The following is a 25,013-nucleotide window of genomic DNA, read 5'->3' as shown; positions in this document are numbered from 1 at the left end:
GATGTTCGCAGTTAACCAGGGGATTTGTCTCATTAGTACAGTGAGCTTGAACTAAAGAGTCAAAGGATTGTTTAAAACATTCAGAGAATATATGATGCCAGTTAAGTTTGGACTGGCACTATGCAGCAGAGCAATGAATGGAGAAAGATATGAAGAAATGATCAGTCCATATAAGAGGATGAGGGACTACTGAGCTAGTACAGTTAGCTCTACAGAAAATAAGGTTGAGCATGTGTCCCATCTTGTGTACTGGAACATTGATCAATTAGCTTACGCCTCTGAAGCAGAGTTTGGAAATAATGGTTTCTCAGATGGGTCAACATGTTGGTTATTAGACTTCTTTGCATAGATACTGAACTCGCCCAGTACTGCAATCTTAGCAAAGAGCGTTGTGGCATGATCAATGAGCTACTGTACTCCTCTGGAATCTATTGGTGACATGTCGGATTTGTAGCATAATATAATCCTAAAACAGGCCCTGGAGTGGGGTTTGAAATCCAGAAGCATTGATTTAGTACCATGGAATTGGGAGAAAGTTAGTTGTAGGTGTTCCCTATAAAGTATTCCCACCCAGCCTCCATGTTTGTGAGGAAATCCTTGCTCAGAAATGTGTAATGGGGAGGGATTAGAAACTCAAAGAGAGGGCAGTAATCAGCAATTTGCCATGTCTTCTTGCGGCAAAGGATATCTAGGTTCGAAGAGTTTATAAGAGATTATCAGTGCTTAATATTTCACAGCTGATTGGTGTAGGAAAGTTTTCCTTTTTGGTCCGATCACCCCCATTTTTTGACTGATGCTGGTGGTTACTGACTCTGAAAGTGCACCGGGCTCTGCTAACCAGGCCCAGGCCTAGTGCTCTGTCCTCTAAAAGTACATGGTAATTGGTATAATTATAATTGGCCAAGACAACCTACCTGTAGGTTCCAAGTATATGGTAGGCTATATAGGTTTAGAGACCCCGTGGAATTAATGCACTCAAGTGTGCAATGCTGTGGTGCTTGATGTCATTTTAAAGCCAGGCCTGCCTTGCCGTCCGGTTTTAAAATAAAACTATGTCCAAATTTAACTTTGGAATTAAAAGTACTTCCAAAGTCCAAAACAACCTTTTTATTAAATGTAAGGCACTTCTTAGGTCTACCCTAGGTGCCCCAGGGGTTGGATGCATTTTTATAAAAAGCAGGGACAATATAGAAGATGTTTTATATACCCTGATATGGAAAAACAACCAAAGTCCCTTTTCCCTTTTTTAGTGCTGCTAGCCCCATCGGCTAACATGGAAAAGAATCATTGCACTTAATAAAGGCTAGCTAGCAACATCAATCAAAGTATCAAAATATTAGTTACAATGAATCCAATTACCTGCCAAAGTCAGATTTAATATAACCTTTACAGAAAAGTAGTTTTAGAACTTACTATCCTGAAGTTGCCTAAAGCAGACCTGTAGCAGCCTCTTCTGATTGGTCAGCCTTTCACAGTCTAAGCCAAGCTTCTATGTGAGTAGCCATGAAGAGGCCTAGGGCAGCAACAAAACAGCCATTTGGTGGGAGGAGATCGGCGTCCTTAAGAAGCCAGGGAGAGAAAGATGGAGGGGAGATGCGATGAGCTTTAAAGGCTGGAGAACAGATGTCAAAGGACCCGGGCCAGGTCTCACTTCCTTGATCCCCAGCCAGATGGGATCCTCCTTAATTACATTAGGAGAGAGGCTGGAAGGGGAGTGTAGCTTGGTGTTAGCCACATCTCTGGGTTGGGTTATGCAGACACACCCTCCAAGGAGAGCATTTCAGAATTTTGATATTTGGGAGACCAGTGCTTTCTGGGTCAAGAAAATACCACCCTTCATAGGAGGTGGTCATAGCAGAAGGAGGTAACTTTACCCATATTAGTTGGGCTGTCCCCCATTCTTGCCAGCCCAGAATGGAGAATACATTTGGGAGAGTTGAAGGAGCCACTCAGATCACTGCCTGGGACATCAGAAGAAAAAGGACTGACTTGCTGGGCCTTTGGACTGCACTAAAGAAGGCTTGCACTCAGAAGGACTGCACCTGCTCCACTCTTAGGGCTCCATAAAGAAAGGACTGTGCTTGACTCAAAGGAAAAGGAATGGGCTGACTAAGAAGCAACAGTAGCAAAAGTGCAGAAAGAAGTTACCTGCAGCAGACAAAGAGAAAACTATGCCAGCTAAGTAGCTAAACTGGATTTTCCTGGACTGCACAGTTGCATTGTGGGATATTGAGTTCCAGCCCCCGATAGGCAATCCAGTGTCTCTGACCCTTGGCTGGTGCTTCTGAGCATTTCTCTCCCCAAACGAATGAAAAAGGAACAAGATCTGGAAGTTTTGAAGCTTTCGACAAAGTTTTGTTAAAAAGCTTGTGGCGGAGACCTGCTCTATGTCGAGAGTCATGTCGCTATCGTCGAATGACGAATCGGTCTGGTCACGATGGTTTGTCCTGCTCAAAACTCCAAATCTCCTCCCTGTCAAGGATAAAGACTTCCAGATACTCACTGAGGCACCGCACTGCAACAGGCCACCACCGTTGATTCGAACTTCGGACCTGAGAAGCCAGAGGACCGGCAGACGAACCAGTTGATAAGAGAAAAGCTACTAGAAGAAGTCAGAAGGTAAAGTTAGGTGCCGAACCCAGCACACATCCTGTCAGACCTGCACACAATCGCAGTTGACCTAAAACTTTCACTTTGCCCCGTTCCAGCGCAACCAGATATAAGTGAGTTCAGCTTTAAGCATTTTGGTGCTAGAATACACAATTATTTATTTCATCTTTAAACATTCATATCTACAGTTCCCAAAATTGGAGTTTTGTTGTTTTAGTGCCAGTTTAAAGATGCTAATATTCTCTATTAAGAATTGGTGTTGTATGTTTATTGTGTTATGTCTTTTATGTATTTACTGTTTTGGCAACAATAAATGCTTTACACCTACCTGTTCCAAATTAATTCTGACTGCTCATTTGCCAAGCTATGAAGCGGTGAGCAAAGATTGATTTACTGAGACTTAACTAGAGCTATCAGTGATTCTGGTATTTTTACTAGCTCAAGGTGAAAACCCCTACCTACTAAAGACCACTCAGTAGCAGGTTGATCAGATGAAAGAAAGGGGCAAAGAAAGTCAACTAAAACAGTAAAGAAGATGCAAAAAAAAGGCCAGGAAACCTTGGGTAATACAAAAGAAATAAAAAGCACAATTTGAAAGTAAACTAATTAAAATAAAATTGGGAATCCATGAGGGCCAGAATACTTGTGATTTTAGCCAGTACACAAAACAGAAATGAGGAGATCAGGAAAGTTAAGGCCTGTTTTTCCAACTTCCTTCACTTCCGAACCCAGTCCCTCCCTGCTATGCCCAAAGCAGAAATTGATGCTATTGCAGCAGCACCCACTGCAGCAGCACCCACCACCTGCAACCCCATGTGGGCAAGGGTCACGGGCGGGGTGCTGCCCACCCTATCTTTGGCAAGGCAGAGGAGACCACACTCATGTTGGGGGTGCAGTGCCACCTCCCCCACAGGTTGGCAGCAGGCCCGGCAAGGACGGCGCCCTGCGGGAGTGTAGGGTGCTCTGGGGATAAGTGCATGTCTTGTATTTATCTATATTGTTTTTGTGTATTTATAAAACTAAATACATTTTATAGTTGATAAGTGCACACATTCATTATTCACCATGTTAATATATACATATATTACATCCTATATATTATCATTTATTATAAAATATAAATCGCATGTGCATGTTTAAGTTATTGTGTTTCTGTATGTATGTATATATAAATATATATATATATACACACACATATGTACATACCTATGACAATATAATGTATATATACATATATACTTTATTGTTATAGTTATGTATATATCTATCTATATAGTTCCATATATATATTTATCTCTATCTATTTAATATATCTATATCTCTATCTATCTATATCTATATATCTAGATTTATTGTTGTAGTTATGTATATTCACAGAAAAAAACATAGGTTTCAGGGGTGTTATAGTTAGCTGGACATTTCACTCGTACAAAACCATAGAAATGCCCCCGTTATAGCTAGTTCAGCTAACTATAACTCGCGCCCTCGCAATGCACTGCTGATGACGTCACATATTACATCACTGATGACATGGTCAGTGACATCACTGATGACGTCACTGATGACATCATCCAGTGTCTGTGTGTTTCTGTAAAGTTTAAATATGTTTATTATATATAGGGAAAGGCATATTGAAGAATGAGTGGGTGTATAAGTGTGTGAATGGATGATTTTGTTGGTGCGTGACTGACTTTATAAGTGAGTGATTAAACGTACCTTACTGAATGCATGGGTTAGTGACTAAACTGTGTGAATGTCTGTATCTGTCTGTCTGTTGGTGTGTAAGCGGCTGCATGGGTTTGCAAATAGCTACATGAGTGTCTATATGGTTTATAGATTGGTTGTCTGAGTATCTGTATGGGTGCCTGAGTGTTTGTGTGGATGGGGTGTGTGTGACTCTGTGCATAGATGTGTGACTGGGTGATTCACTGGGTGCATGGTTTTAAGAGTGCATCTGTGATGGACTGTATGGGTGGGTGTGTGTATGGTTGTGTTAGTGAGTGAACGTATATTTCAGTGGTACATGTGTGAGTAGCTACATATGTGAAAGGCAGTATATATGTGTGTTGGAGTACATAAATGGCTATAAGTGAGAGTGTGTGATTGTGAGAATGGCTGTATGGATAAGTGTGTGCTTATATCATTGATTGTATAAGAGCGTAAGAATGTGCTAGTATAGGTGAGTAAATGGCAGTATGATTAATTATTTGCATGACTGAGTAGGTGTGTGAGTACCTCTGTGGATGAGTGGCAGTGTGTGAGTGTCTATTTAGGTGTATGAGTGCATATGATAGCCCTGTACTGAGTGACCATAAGTATGAGTGACTGTACGGGTGAGTGAGTGGATTGGTGTGTAGACCTAAGAATCAGTAAGTGGGTATGTAGGTATTGGTGTTGGAGTGTCTATGGTTTTGAGAATGGCAGTCTGTAATTTAGAGTGGGTGTATCAAAGGTTATATTAGGGTGTGAGAAGATGCATCAAATTATCACATGGATGATGTTATCAGTGATGTAATTTGAGATGTCATCAGTGATGTCACCAGTGATGTCACTGACCATGTCATGAGTGATGTAATATGTGACGTCATCAGCAGTGCATTGCGGGGGCGTGAGTTATAGTTAGCCGAACTAACTATAACGGGGGAATTTCTATGGTTTTGTACGAGTGAAATGTCCAGCTAACTATAACACCCCTGAAACCTATGGTTTTTTCTGTGAATTTCTAAGGTTTTTTAAATGCTAATTCCTAACTATAACGTGCCTGAAACCTATGGTTTTTTAAGTGAATTTCAAAGGTTTTTTAAATGCTAATTTCTAACTATGCCTACAGAGATAGGACATATGAAGAAAGAAGAAAAAGAAATGCAGAAAGAAGCTACAGAAGTCCTCAAAGACAAAGAAAAGTGACAGAAGAAGGAAGACGTGCAGAAAGAACAAACAGAGGAGGAGAAAGAGTCTTTGTTGCAAAATCATCCTGTACCCTCAACTTTTTCAGATGGGTAATGGTGGTAACTGACTCTGACTAACCAGTCCTAGAGCCAGCGCTATGCTAAAAGACACTTAGAATACAGTTAAAACACCTACATACACTAGGGAACACTATGCGTTGGGGTACCCCTGTCATTAGCATGACCTCCTCTGTAAGCCCCTAGTATATAATAGGGCAGGGGGATTAAAACTACCTCTTAAAAAGCACCACAGGGTGTGTTTGCACACTGGTGAAGGGAGGGGGGCTGAGCTGACGTGTGCAAACACGCCCTATGGCTGTTTTAATTTGGGGGATAAAGTTCCCTTGAATCCTGAGTGTCCCTTGGGTACAACTAGCCCATCAGGTATCTCTAGTTAGCACCACAGAGCTGCCTTGAAGAGAAAATGGGCACGGCCTGGATCACCTCTCTGCAACGCAACACAGTGCTGCTTACTGGAAGCACCTGGTGGACTAGTTGGCCCCCATGGGCCCTCAGGATTGAAGGGGAATTATTTCCCCAACTTAAAACGCGCCTCATGGCGTGTTTGCACACGTCACCTCAGGCCCCGTCCCCTCCCTTCACCACTGTGTAAACCCACCCTGTGGCCGTTCTAGGTTGAGAGATTAAGTCCCCTTGAATCCTAAGGGTCCCTAGGGTCAAACTACCTCACTAGGCACCTCCAGTAAGTGCCACAGAGCTGCGTTCCAGAGAGGAGTAAAAAGGGGCATGTCCTCTGAACACCTGTCTGCAACGCAGCTCCCTGCCGCACACTGGAGATACCTGTTGGGCTAGTTGGCCCTCAGGGACCCTCAGTATTAAAAGAGAGTTAATCCCCCAACTTAAAACGTGCCACATGCATAGCCCCCGGGATTTGGCCCCCCGGGGGCAAATTACTAACGAAGCGCGGGAGTCCGCGCTTCGTTTTTTTTTTTATCGACAGGATCTAATTTAAAAAAAGAATAATTTTTTGGGGCCCTGGGAGTCCTTGTGGGACCCCCTGAGCAGGCCTAGGGGGTCTGTGTGTTTCTACCCTGCCCCCTTTTTGCGTTCTGTGTGTTTTTTCTTCTCGTAGAACCGAGGCACAAGATGGCTGCCAACACTTCCTGGTTTGGAGTGTTGACAGCCAATTAGCATACAGCTCGTGCTCGTCAGGGTGCGCGGATCCACCGCGCCCATAGATATATCTATGATTTTACTTTTGATTTTCCCAGGAACTACTGAACGGATTTACACCATTTAAGCAAAAGGCACGAGTGTGAACCAAGGTCTACCTTTCTGCCAAATTTGGTGTGATTCCGTTCAGCAGTTCGGGCTGTAGCTGCGACTAACGGTCCCTATGGAAAATTGCATGGGGAAAACACATTTTGGGACCCCTCCTTTTTTCTCGGCCCCTGCTTGACGAATCACCGCAAGACTTTCAAGATAGGAGCGGACCCAGCGCTTAATTTGTAAAAGAAAAGGTGCCGGTGCTCAAAACTCAGCTCAGATTCCCGTGACTGGTGCAATTAAATGTCGGCGCACCAAATTCCAAGGCTGGTGGTCTTTAATACACCTCATGTCTTTTTAATTCACTATCAGCCACTCCCTGCCCCTTTATCTCATTCTTGAAGGCCCCTGCTCCCTCTGTTTGTGAATGTTTTCCTGTCTTTCTCTTCCTCCGTCGTCTTTCTCTTCCTTAGTCTTTCAAAGCTGTGTTTTTTTCCGTCTTGTGGTCAGTAAATATCTAATAGGAAAAAATAAGTGCAGCTACCCACTAATAAGGGCTGGTAGTCCCCACCAGGAGCCACCGGCTCAAATTAAATACTGCCCTTGCACCCTCGGCCATGGAGCCACAGTACCTGTGGCACCATTTAAACACACATGATTTACAGTTTTTATTCCTCAGTGAAGTAAGTGACGATAACTATAGTTGGGTAGTGTTTTATCCCATAGATTGAGCAGAGAAAGGCCACCAGTGGGCAGAGTATTTTAAAAGTGTCCAAGGGGTCCCAGCTACAAGTGACTGCTAAGTGTTGCATCTGCCTTTGTGTACTCTACGCAGTAGCCTAACAGGAACGCTTTCCTGCCCCCGCCACAGGTCCCGGTTAAGTAGTAAAAAGCAGCTATTTAATTGTGATCAGGGGGGCCTCATAATCCTGGGTCCTGGTGCCAATACACCTGCTGCACCACTGGAAGTTACCACCCTGACTCTACTACATTTTGTGCTCCTTCTTGTTGCCTCCTGCTCCAGCTGCACCAGCACGAATACCTCAAAACTTACTTACTTACTGTGAGGCGCTAATAAATAGGAATATGATTGCACTCTCTCGTGGCGACCGATGAGATGCACTAACCAAGGGCTGCAGATATTAAATTTCCAAAACATGGAAAAGAAATTGGGAAACAAGCCTGCAATGATCCCATAACCAACTGGTCAGCACCTGTCAATCAGTTTACTTATACAAATGTATTTTTCAGCTCAGGCTTTCACAATGCTTCCACCTGCCAGACCCAATGGGTTCAGTGGAAACAAAGAGGCCTCTACTTCCAGGCCAGGTGTGTGGGGAGCGAGAGCGCCAAAACATCGGAGTTCAATTAATTACACACTAACACGTAGGAATCGTTTCACATGCACATTCATTAATTTAGCATTCTGTTCCAGAATTATATTATTCTTAAACCACTGAAAGATGTGGAGTCACACGTTAGGATAAAATAAAATCTCTTTTCTGAAGTCAGTTCCATCACTGGAGCTGGGTTCTACTTTATGGAGTTATTCCCCGTTCCTAGTGGCACCAGTCAGACAGGAGAAACCACTTCGATGTAGCTCAGAGTTATCCCCAATTGTACGAGTGTTAATTAATGTCATTCATAAAACATGTGTGCTGCTTGCATTTTTTAAAGAGGGAAACGCCATTTACCATTAGTTTTCTCAGCTGGAAAGTAGTGGCGAGAGGGGGGAATGGGGGTTGGAGCTGGGTGAGATGTTTGCACAGGCTTGTTGTTTTAACTCCTTGAGCACATAATGTGCGGTGGCAGCAAACACAGGGTTGTGTGCTCATCTGCCTTCTCAAAACTCACGGCTTCCCAGAGCACGCGCACAAGGGTGTCTCACTAGTAATATATATATATATATATACACATCATCTTTAAATATTCCTTATTTAGTTCCCTCCTTTCCTCGCTCACCAGGGCATGACAGGCATCCCCTTCAAGTGGAAACTGCATGCTGCCTTCGCGGCCTCCGTCCCCAACCTTTATGCAAACTTCACTTTAAATGTGCAGGGAGGCCAGGAGCATTGTTAGACCATCTTCGGATGGCATCTCCATACCAAACTTAACAATGGCAACACACTTTTTACACTTTACAGCATTAATGCTGTAAAGTGTTAGCTGCTACCTATTTTCACAGAAACAACAAAGCACAAGCACACATGCCCCACTAAGAAGGAGTCATATACGAAGATTGATAAGGCATTGTGCAACCTCAGACTTCATGGCACCCACCCAGAACCGTGACAAGATCAAAACACAACTGCGTCATATCTCCAAACAACAGCCCCCAGGAAGGTCCCCTGCTGTAATTCCACTGCACTGTACCACAGCATAAAATAACCACATCATATCTCGAAACAACAACGCACCCCCCACTCTCCCCCGAAGGTCTCATGCTGTAACACCACTGCACTGTACAGCAGCATAACATAACTGCGTGCGTCATATCTTCAAACAGCCCCCCTCGAAGTATTCTGCACAGTACCACAACATAACATAACTACATCATATCTTCAAACAGCCCCCCACAATGCCCCCACGCCACGAGAGGTCTCATGCTGTTACACCACTTCACTGTACCACAGCATAGTATAACTGCGTAATATCGTCAAATAAGAGCGGTCACATCAGAGTGTTTAGGTATACCTAATGCAGATGACCCGCTCTCCCATGAGACAGTCAATCCGGTCAATGGCGACGTGCGTTCTGGGGCTACAGCCTGGCTCCAATCCACAAAGACGCACCTCAGCTCCAAAGGAGTGGGCATTTGGCAGCACTGATAGTAATGCAATCTATCCTGCCGCTTGAGGCAACAGAGTTGACAGAGTAATGCACACCATGCTGAGTTTCAAACAAAATGATCTGGACTGCACCCGTTACTTCTCACGTGCACAGCTCCAACTGCCAGCCTAATACACTGTGGGCCCCTCCTCCAGCCCGTGCTCTTTGAAGCAAAAGCATTCCAGGCCAGCATGGGGTGGGGGAGGGATCAACCCTGCCGCTCGTCTCGTCTCCTGTGCTGTGTGCACCCCGCCCTAGGCTAGAGGGTTTAAACTGTCACCTTAGGAAGCAAATACATAGGCATTGTAAAAACCGAGGCACAAGAAAGCTAAAAAACAAACGCGAAAAATGCAAATAGGGGGCAGGGTAGAAACACCTTGACCACCTAGGGCCTAAAAAAGCATTTTTGTAAAAACAAATCGGCGAGATTCGTGCACCCAGCACGAATTTCGGCCGAAAAAAAAAGAAAAGAAGCACGGGGCTCCCGCGCTTCTTTGATAATTGGCCCCCGGGGGGCCAAATCCTGGGGGCAGAATTAAAAAAAAAGTGTGGGTGGAGTCCCAATCCCCCCCCACACTGCCCTGGGGACCGCCACCCCCGGGGCTCGAAGATAGTATATGGGGTGCTCACGTCCTCACCGCAGCCCCAGGGACCGCCACCCCTCGGGGCTTCTTGAAAATGGGTGGGGGGGCTCGCAGCCCTCCCAGCCACAGGGACCGCCACCCCCCGGGGCTTGAAATAATTTGGGATGGGGGGGCTCTCATGCCCCCCCAGGCCCGGGGACCACCACCCCCGGGGCAACTTGTCAATGTGGGAGGGGAGCCATGCGGCCCCCCTCCTGGAGCCTTGAATTGGCCCTGGTGACCACCACCCCCCAGGGACGGCTCCTGCAGTGTCCCGGGGTGCCCACCCCCGGGACACTGTAGTTTGCAATGACAGGGCGGGAGCCTCGCGGCTCCCGCATGTCATTGCAAACTGCTTTGCTTCATTGAAGCGAGAGCAGGGAAACCTGCTCTCGCTTTAATGAAGCATAACTGATTGCTTTTCCACATGGGAAGCAGCATGTTAGCTGCTCCCCATGTGGAAAAGCAATGCCGGCTCCCACAGGACGTGGGGAGCCGGTTGGGACCGTGGGGGGATTGGGGACCCCCCCACTGCCCCCAACGGAGGCCAGGCCCTGGGGATGGGGTTCCTGGGGTCATAAGTGGCCTGGGAGGGGGGCCACGTGGCCCCCCTCCCCAATTAGAATACTTAAAAAAACAACAACAAAAAACAATGACCGGCCCCGGGGGATGGGGTCCCCGGGGCCTTAAAGGGGCAAATTATGGCCACGGAGCTGTGTTGCAGAGTGTTGTAAAAAGGGGCGTGGCCTCTGAACACCTCTCTGCAACGCAGCTCCCTGGCGCATACTGGAGGTACCTGTTGGGCTACTTGGCCCCCAGGGGACCTCTGGATTGAAGAGGAATTAATTCCCCAACTTAAAACGCGCCACAGGGCGTGTTTGCCCACGTCACCTCAGGCCCCGCCCCCTTCCCACACCATTGTACAAATATTCCTCTAAAATCAGCCGAACTACGAATTCCGATTTACTCACCTGTTATCAGGAGAGAACCCAGTGCTGCATCTTTTAGGCCAGCACTGACCCTGAAAAGTAATTCTAAGCGTACTTACCAGTAACTCCTATTTCCTTCCATAGGAATCCATTGTGTGGTTTTCACCAGAAAAGTTTCTAAGTGTCCATTTTTGAAACGTACAAATATTCCTCTAAAATCAGCCAAACTACGAATTCCGATTTACTCACCTGTGATCAAGAGAGAACCCAGTGCTGCATCTTTTAGACCAGCACTGACTCTGAAAAGTAATTCTAAGCGTACTTACCTGTAACTTGTATTTCCTTCCGTAGGAATCCATTGTGTGGTTTTCACCAGAAAAGTTTCTAAGTGCCCAATTTTGAAACGTACAAATATTCCTCTAAAATCAGCTGAACTATGAATTCCGATTTACTCACCTGTTATCAGGAGAGAACCCAGGGCTGCATCTTTTAGCCCAGCACTGACCCTGAAAAGTAATTCTAAGCGTACTTACCAGTAACTTGTATTTCCTTACATAGGAATCCATTAAGTGGTTTTCACCAGAAAAGTTTCGAAGTGTCCATTTTTGAAAGGTACAAATATTCCTTTAAAATCAGCCGAACTACGAATTCCGATTTACTCACCTGTAATCACGAGAGAACCCAGTGCTGCATCTTTTAGACCAGCACTGACTCTGAAAAGTAATTCTAAGCGTACTTACCAGTAACTTGTATTTCCTTCCATAGGAATCCATTGTGTGTTTTTCACCAGAAAAGTTTCTAAGTGTCCATTTTTGAAAGGTACAAATATTCCTCTAAAATCAGCCGAACTGCGAATTCCAATTTACTCACCTGTTATCAGGAGAGAACCCAGTGCTGCATCTTTTAGCCCAGCGCTGACCCTGAAAAGTAAAGCGTGCTTACCAGTAACTTGTATTTCCTTCCATAGGAATCCATTGTGTGGTTTTCACCAGAAAAGTTTCTATTTTCACAAACTAAAAATATTCCTAAAAAATCGTCTGTATGACTTAAACACATTCTTTCAACTGTTTACAGGAGATTGGCCAGTGCTGGATCCAGGATCCACCACTGAGTAAGAAAAAGTAATGATAACACTACTTACCTGCTAAGTGAATTTTCTGCCATAGGATAACATTGGTGATTCTATGTGGAAACATTTCTAAGTGTCAACTTTTAAAATACAATAATATTCCTTAAAAACCACTACTGTAACCAAAAGGCTTTTACTCAACTGTTTACAGGAGATGTCCAAGGACTGAATCTAGGATCCAGTCCTGTGGTTAGAAAAGTAATCCATAAAGTAACTAATTGCATTTGACTAGAAATTCACATTGAGCTCAATATTTCATTGTGTTTGAAATTGTGTTGCCCATTGCAACAACTGTAACTACTGTACTTAAAAGTCTATTGCCTATTTGCAAAGTATTTAAACTAAAGTAATTCATTCTGAGAAAGTATATTTTTTATTGTAATGTATAATGTAATAAAAAAATGAAATATCTAATAATAAACAGCTTATAAAATGTAGTAAATCAGTATCAAAATAATCAGTATAACAATTAATACATTAAAAATTGTCATTTACAAAGCCTTTGAAACTCACAGAAAAAAACATAGGTTCCAGGCCTGATATAGTTAGGAATTAGCATTTAAAAAACCTTAGAAATTCACTGAAAAAATAATAGGTTTTAGGGGTGTTATAGCTAGCTGGACATTTCACTCGAACAACACCATTTAAATTCCTCCGATATAGTTAGTTGTACTAACTACATCTCGCGCGCCCACAATCCACTGCTGATGATGTCACATATGACATCATTCATGACATGGTCAGTGACATCACTGATGACATCTCAAATGACATCACTGACCCATTCACTTACTCAGCCTCTCACAGATGAACTCCGACATGTACAATCACTCACAGCAGTCAGACACCTACAGAATCACTCATAGGCTGTCTCACCCACTCACAGATCTACTCAGAGGCTCATGTACTGACTCATAGACCTTATCAGAGGCTCACATATCCACTGACAGACACACACACATACGTACCCACTGGAGCCCCACGAATACTTTCTCACACCCACTTACAAATCTACACAGACACTCATACACCCACTGAGACACTCATGCACTAGCTCACACACTCAGTTACAGTTAGGAAATAAAATTAAGAAAATCTTACACATTCACTTAAAAAACCAAAGGTTACAAAGACATTATAATTAGGTAAGAGAATTAAAAAAAATCCAAAGGTTACAGGGAGGTTATAGTTAGGCTGAGATTGCCCTTGTACAAAACCAGTGAAATTCAGCAGTTATTTTTACCTGAGCTAACTATATCTTATGCCCCAGCAATGCACTGCTTATGACCTCAAATATCACATCACTCAAGACATGGTCAGTGATGACATCGCTGATGATATCATCCAGTGATTGTGAGTGTTTTTGAAATGTTTTGTTTGTTAAACGTATGTGCTAAGGTACCACAAAAGTTAAACTAATATACTTTGTGAACTACTAATGAGTAATTCCTTTTTTTTAAATAGTTTATGTATCCATATGTGAGTTAGTGTCTTAATGACTGTACAAGTATGTGAGTGGGTATGTGAGCGGCTGTATGAGGGTATAAGTGGATGTCTGAGTAGCTGTGTAGGTGACCTACTGGCTATGTGAGTGGCTGTATTGGTGAGTAAGTGGGTATCTGAGTGACTGTACAGGTGTGTGAGTGGGTTTGTGAGTAGCTGTATGGGTGTATAAGTGGGTGTCTGAGTAGCTGTGTAGATGACTTTGTGACTGTGTGAGTGGCTGTATTGGTGAGTGAGTTGGTAGGTGAGTGACTCTATGGACGAGTGAGTGGCATTGTGAGTAGTTGTATGGCTGGGTGAATGGATGTGTGAGTGACTGGGTGTGTAAGTGGCTATATGCGTGAGACAGTGGCTGTTTGGGTGAGTGTAGGTTTAGTGGGTTGGTGTGTGAGTGGCTATATGGAAGAATGAGTGTGTGGGACTGGCTATATGGGTGAGTGAGTAGCTGTCTAGGTGGTTGTATGGATGTGTAAATGGGTATATAAGTGGTTATGGGCGTGTGTGAGTGAGTGTGTGAGTGGTTGTATGGGTGAGTGAGTGGCTCTGTTGAGAGGCTGTATGGGTGAGTGAGTGGGTGTGTGAGTGACTGTACAGTTTAATTACTGAGTGTGTCAGTATCTGTAAGGCAATGTGTGTGGCAGTATGGGTGAGTGACTGGTTGTATGATCAGGATCTATGAGTGAGTGGTTGTTTGGTGTACTTATATGGGTCTGTGAATGGGTATGTGAGTGGTTGTGTGGTTATCACAGTGGGTCTATAAGAGGTTATATGGGGTGTGAGTGGGTATGCAAGTGGTTCTGTGGATGTTGTTATCAGTGATGTCATTTGAGATGTCATGTCATGAGTGATGTAGTATATGAGGTTATAAGCAGTAAATTGAAGGGGCTCAAGTTATAGTTGGCTCATGTAACTATGACTGCTGAGTTTCACAGGTTTTGTACTAGGGAAATGTGAGCCTAACAATAACGTCCATGTAACTTTTGTTTTTTTCAGTGAATGTCTAAGGGTTTTTTAATTCTAATTCCTAACTTTAACACTCCGTGTAACCTTTGGTTTTTTCAGTGAATTTCTAAGATTTTTTTAAATTTTATAACTGTAAGGTTTCAAAATAGTGGTGTGTTTTAAACGTAAAGGTATTTTTTTCATCTCCCATTTTTTTCCATTTTTTTCTTAAAATATTTTTCACTGTTTGTGATGACATCGTTCACCGCGATGACGCTGGTGTTCACCACGACTCTGATCGCTGCGATACGTAGCTTCCGGTGATATGATTAAGCACAAAAAAATGATTTTTTTCAAGAATGATACACATTTTTAAGGGTATTTTAATTAGTGATTTTCGTCACTGTTTTAACCCTTTGTGTGCTCAAGATGGAGCGGTTCCGTCATGAGCCACGGTCGGCGTGTGCTCATGACAGAACCGCTCCGTCATGGCACCCACCCATGGGGGAAGCGCTGGCGCTCCCTCATGGGCAACCGATCTAGCCCCCAAAGAGGGGGATGGCAGCGGAAGAGTTTCTGCTGCCGCCCCAACCCCCCCTCGGAGATCCTGTGACGTCAGCACGCACAGCACGTGCCAACGTCATTAGGAAGTGCTGGACACCGTGAAACCATTTGTTTCCAGGCGTCCAAGCGAGGAGCAGGTACGTTTTGTGCTCCGGTGTGGTGGGGGGGACATCGGTTCACATTGAGGCATTGGGGGAGAGGAAAGAGTGTTTCCTCTCCCCTAATGTCTCAATGCAGGGCATTACTGCAGCACAATTGTGCACAGCGTCACGATCGTGCAGCAGGAATGCCCCCACTAGACACCAGGGATGTTTTTTGTGTGAAGGAAGTGAACCCTTGGGCAAGGGTCACTTCCTTAGGGGGCAATATTACTTTAAGACTTTTCTGCCCCCCCTGGGGACAGATCGCCCAAATTGTTGGGCGTATCTGGCCCCTGGGGTGCAGAAAAGCCCACTAGAGCCAGGCATATATAAAAAAGAAAAAATGGAAGCAACCCCTTGGGCAAGGGTTGCTTCCAGGGACCATATGTTTTTTATGTGTCGGTCCGTTTATTTGGCCTTTCTGCCCCTGGGGGGGCTGAATACCCCATTAGACACCAGGGAGTTCTTTAAAATTTTAATGGAAGTGACCCCCTTGGGCAAGGGTCGCTTTCGGGGGGGTATTTTGTTTTTTATATGTGTATTCTGCCGCCCGCAGATGGGCCAGTTTTTTGGCCTTTTTGCCCCCATGGGGGTAGAAAACCCCAGTAGACACCAGGGAATCATATTAAAATTAAAATGGAAGTGACCCATTGGGCAAGGATCGCTTCCAAGGTGGCATATTTTTTATATGTGTCTGCCCATTTGTTTGGCCTTTTTGCCCCGGGGGACAGAAAACCCACTAGGCACCAGGGATTTTGTTTTGTGTGTAATGGAGGTTGCTTCCAAGGGGGTAAAATTTGCTTAATGTTTTTCTGCCCCTCCTGTGGACAGATCTGCACCTTCTTTTTTGCCTTTCTGCCCTAGGCGGGAGGGGGGAGGCAGAAAACCCTACTAGGCACCAGGGATTTATTTATTTTGCAAGGGGGGCACATTTCTGTCTGCTGTTTTCTGCCCCACCTGGGGGACAGATCGGCCTGGCTGACAACCTCACCCGATCCCTTGGTCCTCCATTTTTCTCAGCCCTATTTGAAGGCCCATCTGGCAGATTGACTATTTGGGTAGTGACATAGCGTGTTATAATGTTAATTGGTTTTTGTGAATTGCAATTGTAATGCTTTATTTCTCCCTTTTTGTTCTAGGTCAATGCTTTTGCTCTTCAGACTATTCCAGGTTGCGGTTTTGTTACTGGTGGTTCTGCTGTTTGTGTAGTTGCATGTGTTTGGTAAGAGACTTTTTTTTGTACAATGTAAATGAGTTTCATTTCTCTGCAGGAATGTATTTTTTGCAAATGGTGTAATAATAGCAGTATGTTTGGCTTCTGTTGTTTGAGTGTCAAAAACTTTTTGAATTTGTGCTCGATGTGTATTTTGTTGTCTTGTGAGTAATTGGTTTTGTTTTTTTCTTTCTAGTGGGATATCGTTGTTTCTGTAGAGTAGGTGCTGGTGAGTGTAGCTGTCTCTTGCAAGTGAATCGTATAGTTTTTGAGTATATAGATCTTTGTAAGAAAGGTACACATTTTTTTTACTTGCTTACTTTGCAGTGTTGGTTGTTGATGACTTGTTTGTGCAGTCTCCTTTCTTAGTAAGGATAATGGCTAGCCACAGGATTACTGCTCAGCAGGTTGTTGGTATTCTTTTTGAGTCTTCATCTGACCATTGCTCAGAGACTGACTCCGCATCTGAGGCAGAGGAGGGAGGGGAAGATTCAGGCAGTGGGTATTCTCTCCACATGGAATCATCGGATTATGAAGCCACTCTCATTGCGGATGAAGCTACACTTAGTGCGGATGAAGTGCCTGTTTCAGAGGAGGACATTGATGTGCCGATAGTACAGCAAGAGGTATCTGGGCTGCAGCCTGGGGCTGCAAGGCTTCCAGTTGGAAGTGATGACCTCTGGGTTTCCCCAGGCATGGTGCAGCTGGCATTGCCAGACTTTACTGGTGTTCCAGGGTGTAGAGTGAATACAGAAACATTTTTGCCGATACATTTTTTTCAGTTGTTTATGGACGATGTATTTTTGGCAGAGATTGTTGAGCAGACTAATTTGTATGCTGAACAGTTTTTGAGGGACAACAGTGCCAGCCTTAGGCCCCACTCCAGAGCTACCTGGTGAACTCCCACAAATCTGGAAGAGATGAAGAAGTTCTTGGGTTTAACTTTTTTGATGGGCTTGCTAAGGAACCATCAATGTCTTCATATTGGTCTACTAGTCCCTTGATGGCAACGGCTATATTTCCGCCAGTCATGAGTCGTGATAGGTATTTGCTTCTGCTTCAGATGCTGCAGTTTGTCGATAAGGGTTTAGCGTTGCCACGAGATCACCCTGAGTGTGAAAGTCTTTTCAAGATTTGGCATGTCATTGATCACTTTGTAGATCGATTTTCGGAGATCTATGCTCCAGGGAAAGAAATAGCAGTGGATGAGTCTTTGGTCTTGTTCTAGGGCCGCTTGGTTTTTAGGTAATACATTCCTAGTAAGAGGGCACGCTATGGAATTAAGCTGTCTATGCTGTGTGACAGTAAGATTGGATATGTCTCTAATTTCAGGGTGTACACAGGTAAGGAATCCAGGATTAACCCCCCTGGTTGTCCGTCCACTTTTTGGAATAACTGAGAAAATTGTTTAGGAACTTGGTAGAGGACTTTTTAACAAAGGTCACCATTTATATGTAGATACCTTCTACACTAGTGTGCGGTTGTTCAGGTAATTGGCCAAAGTGGACACTGTTGCTTGTGGCACAATCCGCTCTAACCGTAAAGGTTTCACAAAAGAACTAGTTTGTCAAAAGCATATGCGGGGCTAGTGTTGCAAGGAACTTCTAGCTGTGAAGTTTTCAGACAGGAGAGATGTCTATATGCTAACTACCATCCATGATGAAAGCACTTCACCTGTGACTGTTTGGGGTCAGGTTGCTAAAGCGCGCAAACCTGTGTGCATTTTAGACTATAATATGCACATGTGTGGTGTTGACAGAGTAGATCAGAGGTTGGAACCTTACGCTGCTTTTTGTAAGGCGTACATTTGGTATAAGAAGTTGGCTATACATTTTTTCCACTTGGCAACCTTTAATGATTTGTTGTATTCAAGGATTCTTGTCCTGAGTCAAAGATGACTTTTGCTAAGTTTCAGGAGCCTGTAATAGGCAGCCTTGTTTTAGAAGAACAGGCAAGTGTTCCTAGAGTTGGGGTGGTGAAGGATGTGGCTAGAATGAAAGATCGCCACTTTCCTGATCACATTCCTCCCACACCCTGAAAAGACTTTCCCAGTAGGAGATGTAGAGTCTGTTGGCGAAGAGGTACACGGAAGGAGATTCGATGTACTGCCCCGAGTGTCCTTCTAACCCTGGGCTGTGTGTGCCTGCTTGTTTTAGAATGTACCACGCGCAAAATAATTTTTGGGAGCATCCATGAGTGGTAAAATGAACTGCCTGGTCTCTAGTGTTTTATATATTTTGTTCAGCTTAAAGGTTGGCATGTGTGCAATGTATTTAGTTTCAGATTTTGTGTTAGTATATTTGGATCTATTTGCAATTTGTTTGTGTTTTCTTTTGTCTATAAAAAAAATCCTAAATGTGATGGCGGTGTGTGTAGGCTAGCACTTGGCTGGCGGTGTGTGTGGACTTGCACTTGGCTGGCAGTGTAGGTGGACTGGCGCTTGGCTGGCGGTGTGTGAGTATTGACTTGCTGCTGGTCACTACACACACTGCTAGCCAAACACCACTCCACGCAATCCGTGAGCTGGTGTGGTTGCTGTGTCAAGAATGTGGGTTTGTGAAAGTGATGGGCCCTGTGTAATCTCTTGTTAATAACATTTTATATACTGAACCGTCACTCGGCGTGATGCCAAATCCAACCAGTATGTGTGTGTGCTTGAGGAATAAATGGCTGTGCAGTAATCTTTGTCTTTTTTGTCTCTCTGCCAAGGTGTACATTTCATCTAAGAAAAAGCTACCAACTGTAGATATTGTCATACACTAAACACCCATGGGAGTACATGGTGATGTCTGTCTTGTGGATCCCAACAAGTTATCTTACCCACAATGTCCTGCAAACTTCAAAATGTGACTGTCACATTTTCCGTGCATTATTGTGCTTTTCACGCTGCAGAAAGTAACAACAAATGTCCAACCCTTCAGCATTTCTCCAAGCATCCCAATGGAAATGGTACCTCACTTGTGCGGGTGGGCCAAGTACCCGCGGCAGGGAAAGGCCCAAAACCTATTGAGATGACATCAAAATTACCTATCACAAATCAACCTGGTTTTGCAAGGGGGGTCCCATGAGTTTTTGTCCCGGGGCTCGGTGGCCATCTAGGGAAACCTACCAAACCCACACATTTCTGGAAACTAGACACCCAGGGGAGTCCAGTGAGGTATGGCTTGCGCGGGTCCTCCAAAATTCTCCTACCCAGAATCCCCTCCAAACCTCAAATTTTGCTGAAGAAATCACATTTTTCTCAAATTTCTGTGTGGGAAAGTTCTGGAATCTGCGTGGATCCATACATTTCCTCCCACTCAGTGTTCCCCCAGGTCTCTCGATAAATATGGTACCTCACTCGCGTGGGTGGGTCAAGGACCCACGACAGGCAAGGTCCCAAAACCTATTGAAGCGACATCAAAATTACCTATCACAAACCAAACTTGTTTTGCACGGGGTCCCATGAGTTTTTGGCCCAGGGCTCGCCGGCCATATAGGGAAACCTACCAAACCCACACATTTCTGGAAATTAGACACCAAGGGAAGTCCAGCGAGGTATGGCTTGCGTGGGTCCCCCAACATTTTCCTACCCAGAATCTCCTGCAAACCTCAAATTTCGCTGAAAATATTCACTTTTTCCTCAAATTTCTGTGTAGGAAAGTTCTGGAATCTGCGTGGATCCACAAATTTCCTCCCACCCAGCATTCCCCCAGGTCTCCCGATAAAAATGGTACCTCACTCGTGCGGGTGGGTCAAGGACCCACGACAGGCAAGGTCCCAAAACCTATTGAGGCGACATCAAAATTACCTATCACAAACCAACCTGGTTTTGCAAGGGGGGTCCCATGAGTTTTTGGCCAGGGGCTCGGCGGTCATCTAGGGAAACATACCAAACCCACACATTTCTGGAAACTAGACACCCGGGGGAGTCCAGCGAGTTATGGCTTGCATGGGTCCCCCAACATTCTCCTACCCAGAATCCCCTGCAAACCTCAAATTTCGCTGAAAAAATCACTTTTTTCTCAAATTTCGGTGTGGGAAAGTTCTGGAATCTGTATGGATCCACAAATTTCCTCCTACCTAGCATTCCCCCAGGTCTCCCGATTAAAATGGTACCTCACTTGTGTGGGTAGGCATAGTGGCTGCAACAGGAAATGCCCCAAATCGTACTGTGGAGACTTCAAAATTACCTATAACAAAACAACCTGGTTTTGGGGGGGGGGCACCTGGGGTTTTGGCCCCGGGCTCAGCGGCCATCTTGGGAAAGTACCAAACCCAAACATTTCTGAACACTAGACACCCAGGAGAGTCCAATGAGGTATGGCTTGCGTGGATCCCCCAAACATTTTCCTACCCAGAATACCATGCAAACCTCAAATTTAGCTGAAAAAAATACATTTTCCACATATTTTTGTGTGGGGGTGCCAACTGCAAGGCAGAGAAAGAACTACACAAGAATTTGGAGTGGTTCACTACCCAGGTGTCTGTACAATAAGTATATTCACTTATAAAGTTGTGTCAAAAAAGTGAGTTCTTTATTTTCAAAGTCATCCGACAGAACTGAGTTCCAACCAACGCATTTTGTTCATTACTAATCAGTTGTGGTCTTCTGGAGTAGTAACAACCGAGCATCAGTACGGCCGCTTGTTCGTAGTTGTGGAAAGGTTAGGGCCTCCTTGATAAGGGCCAAGATCTGTGAGATCTGTGTGGGCAGGAGGATTGGAGACAATCGATCCAGTCTGAGGTTTGCCAGGTTTCCCTAGGTGCCGGCAGAGCTGGGTTCAAAAGCTACAGCTAGGCACTCTGCAAAAAAAGGGTAATTTTTCACTGCGAAATTGAGGTGTGACCACATTGCGTTTTGGGCCGTTTCCTGTCACGGGCACTAGGCCTACCCACACACGTGAGATACCATTTTTCTCGGAACACTTTGGGGAACGCGGGGTGGGTGGAATTTTGTGGATCCACACACATTCCAGAACTTTCCACCACAGAAATGTCAGGAAAATGTGTTTTTTTGACAATTGTTTAGGTTTACAAGGGATTCTGGGTAACAGAACCTGGTAAGAGCCAGTCCAGTCATCCCATCCTGGATTTCCCTGGGTGTCTAGTTTTCAAACATGTATAGGTTTGCTAGGTATCCTTAGGTGCCGGCAGAGCTAGGGTTCAAAATCTACAGCTAGGCACTTTCTAAAAAGGGGTCATTTTTCACTGTGAAAATCTGGTGGGTCCACGTTGCGTTTTGGGCCATTTCCTGTCGCGGGCACTAGGGATACCCACACAAGTGCAGTACCATTTTTCTCAGAAGACTTTGGGGAACGCGGGGTGGGTGGAATTTTGTGGATCCACACACATTCCAGAACTTTCCACCACAGAAATGTCAGGAAAATGTGTTTTTTTGACAATTGTTTAGGTTTGCAAGGGATTCTGGGTAAAAGAACCTGGTGAGAGCCATTCCAGTCACCCTATCCTGGATTCCCCAGGATGTCTAGTTTTCAAAAATGTACAGGTTTGCTAGGTTTCCCTAGGTGCCGGCAGATCTAGGGTTAAAAAACGAAAGCTAGGCACTTTGCAAAAAAAGGGTCATTTTTCACTGTGAAAATGTGGTGAGTCCATGTTGCGTTTTGGGCCGTTTCCTGTCGCGGGCACCAGGCCCACCCACATAAGTGAGGTACAATTTTTCTTGGAAGACTTAGGGGAACGCGGGGTGGGTGGAATTTTGTGGATCCACACACATTCCAGAACTTTCCACCACAGAAATGTCAGGAAAATGTGTTTTTTGACAATTTTTTAGGTTGTGCTGTTTCAAAGTACAAAGAGAACATGGGTTGTTCCTGTGGAAGACACACAAGAGTTTGTGTGTACATATCTTGTACTAAGACAATGTTCACAGTGATTGCATTTGACTTGTTTTCTGTTGAATTGAATCTGATAATTTGGTTATATCCTCTTCTTCCAAGTTGTCAAGGTGTCGAGTTATGCATGGCTTGCTATGTTTCATAAAAATTGACAGAAAACTGTTTCAAATTTAATGCAATACTAGTTGGTGAGTTTTGTATTTGCATTTTGTTGTCATGCTTGAAACATTACCTCCTTGCAATTCATTTAGGAATAAACAATCCTTAGGTTGCTTACATTTTGAAATGTATGATGAAAGGCAAAGCAATTGAATGAATGGAAAATAACTACAACAGCAGTCTATGACTTTGATATATTTTGCTTTTATTAAACAAAAACAAACAAAATAAGAAAAAGTTAGTCATGGTGAACGAAACCATAATTGTTAAGCCAACATTGTTTGAAGTCCAATGTCCAAAATAAAACTGGCCTCAGAAAGATAAATGTGACCTGAAAATAGTCCACAGACTGAATGGGAGTCACACACTGGAGAAAATTCGGTTTGGCGTCTCTTGGTGATGGTGGAGGTCCTTATGGTCCTGTGCTCTTGCAGAGGGCTGGTGGATTCACAGATGCAGGGAATGCGGTGGGTGCAGATGTTGCTTCTTGTCACAGGGCCTTCCTTTCTGCGGCTGAGGAAGATGTAGTAGTGCCAGATGGAGTTGGTCCAAAGAAAAGCCAAGCACATAGGGTGTAAATGTCTTGCAGCACCCCAGTCAGGGATCCCACATTGTAGTTCAGATTATCCATCTGAACATTGTGCTCCCTCTGCAACTGCTTCATGTCCTGGAGCTCTGTAGGGACCTGGTTAATGGTTGGCTGGGTGACAGTGACCCCAGTGGCCTCACTTTGCCTCCCCACAGGATTCCTCCCATGACCCCTACCACCACTAACCTATGCCCTTGAGCCAGTGTGCCCCGTCCCACAGGGGGCACAAGATGGGTGTTATGTTGCTTTGGACACAGGAAGTGGAGGTATCCGTCTGCTGAGGTGTTGTAACAGCTGGGGTGGGAGGTGTAGGTGTAACTCAAAGGAGACTCACTGGAGCCATCTACCCAGGCAAACCAGATGGATCAGGCCACTCCTCTTCATCAAGATTTTCAAGGAGTGGAGTCCTGCATAGAGGCTTGATCCTGGGCTGGAGTAGAGTTATCCTGGGACACAGATGTCTGGTCACCTGCTCTGGCTGCTGGACCTATATTGAATGTCACAAAAATAATATTTTGTAAAAAGTGTGGATTACACATCCAATGCGGATTACACATCCAATACAATGTAGCAACCTAAATGGGAAAATGAATTGAATATCAGGATTAGACCTTTCAGTGGAAATATAATTAATTACACAAGAAGTTTGTTTCATCCAAAACTGCTTCAAATAGATAGGTAAGAAGATGTTCTGAAATGAGAAAAGATAAATCAGTAAGTAAACATGAAATGTACCAACCATCCAACACAGCACAGTAGAGAGGAGAAATGTGAAACTTCCATTACAAGGTCTAGCAAGCTAAAAAACAGACATTTACAGAACATAGGGGCATATCATCAAGACAGGCGATAAAATTATCGCCGCTTTAGCGGCAGAAAACGGCCGCTAAAACAGCGATAATGGCCTTGATAATATGCTCTATGGAATTCCAATTGAAGCCCATGTTAGATGTGAAGGACATCTAACCTGAGCTTCAATTGGAATTCCATAGAGCATATTATCAAGCCCATTATCGCAGTTTTAGCGGCAGTTTTCTGCCACTAAAGCGGCGATAATGTTATTGCCTGTCTTGATAATATGCCCCTTAGATCGATGTTTAGCATTAGCCATTAAATAACAATTTTCACATAAGCAACTTTTATTCAGCATATAATTTTACACGTCTTAAATCTTCAAGGTCAACATTTTGATTTGTTAAACTAATTACCTCAATTAAGTTACATGACAAGACTAGGACAACATAAACAATTTTCATAGAATCCTTAATATTTTCAATTTTGAAAAGGACCCCTCCAATTTGAAAAGTTGACGCATTTCAGCTCCTTTAATAAGCTGAACACTGAAAAAAGAAAGAATACCATTATAAGTACTGCACTTGTTCAGCACATGGCCTTTTCAAATAACCTAGGCACATGAACACTATGGGCCCGATTCACAGAACTAACTTAAGACAAAATCCTAAACTTACTACCATTTTGGTATTCACAGAAGGCACTTACTCATTTTGGTATTCACAGAAGGCACTTAGGGCCCGATTCACAGAACTAACTTAAGACAAAATCCTAAACTTACTACCATTTTCGTATTCACAGAAGGCACTTACTCATTTTGGTATTCACAGAAGACACTTACTCACTTCGGTATTCACAGAAGTTAGGAGTCCTAACTTTAGGACTCCTAAATGCCTTCTGTGAATACCGAAAGTCTTAAAATTAGGATTTTTCTCAGTTTAGGAGTCCTAAAGTTAGGAGTCCTAACTATACTACTACT

This window comes from Triturus cristatus, chromosome 6 (assembly GCF_964204655.1).
Source record: "Triturus cristatus chromosome 6, aTriCri1.1, whole genome shotgun sequence".
NCBI lineage: Eukaryota > Metazoa > Chordata > Amphibia > Caudata > Salamandridae > Triturus > Triturus cristatus.
The sequence above is the reverse complement of the archived record's forward strand: the minus strand, read 5'-3'. Positions refer to the sequence as shown.